We start from the raw sequence: 4,774 nt of genomic DNA, 5'->3' as shown, positions 1-4,774 counted from the left end.
CCCGCCGCGCACGCGCAGCGCCCGCTCCGCTCCGGGGACACCGGCGCCGCGGTGACGTCACGGGCGGCGCTGCCCCCGGAGCGGCGGGAGCCCGAGCGCCCCGCCACAGCAGCCGGGGAGCTGGGACGCAGCGCCGGGCGCGGCCCCGGGGGTGGGTGCCGGGCAGCCCGGGCTGGGACCGGGGCAGAGGCGGCGGGGCTGGCGCGGGGGAACTGGAAAGCAAACCCCAGGCAAAACCCCGAGAGCTGCACCCTCCTGCCGGCCCCCGGCCCTCCCTGGCGCCAGCCAGGACACCGGCACTGGCGATCCCAGCGGCCCCTCGTCACGCTGCCCCGGCCCTTCCCGGTGCCCCCTCCCGGGCACTGCGGCACCCAGCGATTACCAGCGCTGGAGCATAGAGCGGCTCAGTGACCCGTTCTTGCAGGGGCCGTCTCTCCCACAGCCCACGCAGGAGACTGCTGTCTCCAGCAAGCCCTTTTCCACACTACAGCGCCGGTCACGCCAATGGAGCCGTGGAACAGGCAGCGCTGCTGGAGCGAGACGAGCGATGCTCCACACAGCAGGTTTCTGCGAGGGATTCAGACAAAACCAGCACCAGCAAGGCCCGTTCATCATCCCAAATGCCAGCTCGGTCACAGACATCAGCTTTCATGAATGTGCTCCTAAAAGACACGATACCACAGTCCTATTGCACTCAAGCAATGCTGCTGGAGACACCCAAACCCAGCTTTTCCAAGATCTCCTTCCCAAGACATCACAGGCAGTGAAACCAGACGCATCCCAGGTGCCGGGCTCAGTTGCTCACAGCCGCAATGACCAAACACCACACCTGTCACAGATGGAGACACATGAGCTGGTTTCCAGACATTGTGTCCACAAGTAACACCGCAACATCCATAAAACCAGCTCTGCTCCAAAAGGCCTCTGTGTGCTGCAAAGGCCACAGAAGGGGCCTGAGACTTTGCCTCCCAAATACGAACCCCAAAAAGCACAGCTGGCGCAATCCCCACTCAATCCATCCCTGAGAATCTTCTCAGAGACGCACCTGCCCCACATGGACCTCACCCCTCGGTGCCCCGATGGGGTGGATATCTTTCCCGGGGAGCCCCCTCACCCGCTCCCAGTGACACCACGGGTGTCTCTTCCTTGGGGACAGCTCACCTCTCCACTGCCATCCCCAGCGCCAACAGGGACATCCCAGGGGATGCAAACCCCCGTGAACCTCTGAGCTCCCTCCATGCTCTGGCAGCTCTGCAGTGCCCAGCACAAGCTGCACTTACTGCGATGGGCTCCCCAGGGGAAGGTTGCACGTCCAGGGACCGTCAGCCCTCAGCAGAACGTGCACGTGTGCGGGGTTCACGTGGCCAGGCTTTGGCAGCAGAGGGGCTGCAGGGGCGGTCTCTGTGACAAGGCACCAGAAGCTGCCCCAATACCTCCACAACGAACCTGCCACTGGCCAGACTGAGCCCATCGGCAACGCCGGTGGTGCCTCTGGGATAACATTTAAGAAAGGGTAAAAAACGCTGGGAGAGAGAGGGGTGAGAAAAATGTGAGTGAAGCAGCCCTGCAGACACCCAGGTCAGAGAAGAAGAGGGAGGAGAAGCTCCAGGGACCAGAGATTCCCTGCAGCCCCCGCCAGGGCCAGCTCCTGGTGGAACATCAGCCCGGGGGACCCTGTGCTGGAGCAGGGGCAGAGCGAGAGGAGGAAGGAGCAGCAGAGACAAAACGTGACAAACTGATCCCAACCCCCGTTCCCCATCTTCCTGCACCGCTCGTGCAGGTAGGAAAGTCAAGTGTGAAGCTGAGCCTAGGAAGAACGGGAGGGCGGGGGGAAGGTGGTTTTAGATTTGGGTTTGTGTCTTGTCAGCCTACTCTGTTCTTAATTGGCAAGAAATTAATCTTCCCCAGTGCCGTCTTTTGCCTGTTACAGTAATGGGTGCGTGGTCTCCTTGTCCTTGTCTCAGCCCATGAGCTTTTTCGTCGCACTTGTTCCGCCTGTCCTGCTGCGGAAGGGGAGCGAGGGCACAGCCGAGCGAACACCCATCACATTTCTGAGAACTGCTGTGTTCTCCTCACAACTTCCTCACCACAGTTCAGACATGCAGGAAAGAAAACGTCATTATCTTAGTAACAAAGAGCCCTTTCTAGGCTCTTGAGGTCTCCCTATGGAGCAGAGCTTATGTATTCTACTGTCATGCTACAGTAATTTGCTCTTGTAAGCAGATATTCTGCTTTCTCACTTCTCAGCTCTTGTTAGAAACGGACAGTTAAGGCTCCCTGCCCATTTTTCATTTGGCTGAGAGTCTCTGCCCATCCCCTTGGGGCTTTCTGAGGTTTGCATCAGGGCTGTGCTCTCACACGGGGAAGTGGCTGGGAGCCGGTCCCACCCATTTAGAGGAAAACGCTGCTCTTCCTGGAAGGGCTGTGAGGAGACAGGACCAGGCAGGACACTTGGAGCTGCTCCATTTCCCCACTCCCACACAAGTGACACCCAAATGTCACTGGTGCTTGTCCTTTTATGGGATAATCTGTGGCCGGTCCATTGCACACCTCTACCAATGTCAAAAGCTGCCCTGCACAGCTCAATAACCAGGTTGTACCCAAGAGCTTCTTGGGGAGGGGAAGGAGTTGAAGGAGGTGCATCCTCCCCACAGGCCAAATACACCTGGAGTGCTCATCTAAAATAAAATCAATTAAAAATTCTTGAGGGATCTCATTACATTTGTGGCCTAAAAACAGCAAGGGAAGAATCCCCTGAGACAGTAGGACATCCTTCTTGGATCATTGCAAAAGCTGATACAGCAACACCAGACCAACGCACGGCACAGCAACAGGATGGAGGTTTAACAGCGTCACCCTCACTAGCAGGAAGCAAAGAAAAAGGAAACAGTGTGCTACGCAGGGTGTAGTCCTGAGCAGCACAGTCTCTAGTACTGAAACAAAGCATGTGAAAAGGGGAAGAGGGGAAAAAGCGTTTGTTTTCCTTCCCACTTGTTTGCCGCAGCAGAGGCAGCCCCAGCGCCCTCCAGCCCCCCACGCTCAGGGAACCCTGCTTTCATTCCTGGTGCAGAAACCCAAAACGAATCCCACGGGACGCCCCGTGATGACAATCAAAAATCAAGGCACACGTTACAAGTCGTGATGAAGGATTGTTCCTGTGTAGGGTCTCATTCTTTCACCTTAGGTGTTTCTAGTAGCACGTTCCTGGTTTGGATGGGCTCTGAAGCAGCGCTACAGACTCGCTGCCAGGAGGAAGCACGGTTGAGGAACGGAAAAGTTGGCAGCAAAGCCATCCATGACTTGGCAGCGGTTCCTTCCACAACCTCATCTGCTCGAACCCCATACTTACATGTTAACCAGCTGAAATTCTTCTGACTGAACTCTTGCAGAAGTGTTTTTCTGTTAGCGGGAGCCCTGATGAAAGTGCAGGGGGAGGCAGAAGGGTTGTCCACAGTGAAGCTGCTGCAGCCTGAGCTCTCGGGGCCTCAGTGGGGGAGCAGCACCGGCTGGGGGGAGGCAGCACCGGCTGGGGGGAGGCAGCACCGGCTGGGGGGAGGCAGCACCGGCTGGGGGGAGGCAGCCCCCACTGCAGGGTGTTGGTGCAGGGTGAACTGGCCCGTAAAACAAAGGTTCCCCGTTACTCAGGTGAGTCAACCTCCATGCCCACTGTCACTGAGCTGGAGCGGGGCAGCCCCGGCTGGGAACCACACACATAACCCACCTCTGACTCACCTGCCATGGAATACACTCCTGCTCACCGAGGAAGCTGAAGAGGTTTATGGGTTTGGCACAATGTTTGTCTGCCACCTGTTTTTCAAGAACTGCTACTTGGGCGATGAGTTATGTGCTTATTGTAGACACTGGAGATTACAGTATACTCAGTTTCTTTGGCCTTGAGACAGATTTAGACACTTTCAGCTGCTTCCATCTGAGATGCCAGCACTTGCTGCACAGTCACCGTTCCCTCATAGCACCTTCTGTTATGTCCCCAATTTTAGTTCTTGCTGCTCCTCAGGTATTGAGTAACAAAAACCTCTCCATGAGTCACAGGATGGGAACATAAGAGCATTTACTAAGAGGAAACCAAATAGAAAATCAGTTTCAATTCACCACACTGCTTAATTGTACTCTTAACCACAAATTGTCTTGAAGCCACATCTTAGCACAACACCTGAGGTGTGGCAACCCAGTAACAAGCAGCTGCTGTTGTGGCATGCTAACAGATTTATGGCATTCCCCCCAGTGTATTAATAACCTTTTAACTTCAACTCTCAAAATATGACCTGTAGCAAACATTCAAGCTCCGAATCCACTTGGAGCAGCATTAAGGAGGCAATATTTTCAGTTGGAGAATGAGTGAAAAGCCACCTGGCTGGGGAAACCCCTGTGCAGGCAGACAGGATGGAGTTTGCAAGGCTGGGGCCTGGTGGCCTCATGTCCCATGTCCTGCGACAATGTCCCCTCACTGTCAGTGTCTCCTGCAAAGGGAAGGTCACAGGAGAAAAGCAGCGACCTTGTCCAGAGCTGGTTCTGAGCTGGAGGGGGCGGCAGGAGCGGCCGCGGCTCCCACCAACAGCCCAGCACCTCCTGGGGCCCCTCGCTCTCTTCTCAGCACACGTTGCTCACCTTCTCCTCCCAGAAACCGCGGCTGACTCAGGTGCGGACAGCACAGACACTTCAGACACATCGCACGGAGGGTGATGAATTCAAACTGAAAATATTTCAAATAGATGATTAAGGTGTTTGGGTAAAAACGATTAAGGTCTTTGACATC

This window comes from Patagioenas fasciata, chromosome 16, assembly GCF_037038585.1.
Source record: "Patagioenas fasciata isolate bPatFas1 chromosome 16, bPatFas1.hap1, whole genome shotgun sequence".
Classification (NCBI taxonomy): domain Eukaryota; kingdom Metazoa; phylum Chordata; class Aves; order Columbiformes; family Columbidae; genus Patagioenas; species Patagioenas fasciata.
The sequence above is the reverse complement of the archived record's forward strand: the minus strand, read 5'-3'. Positions refer to the sequence as shown.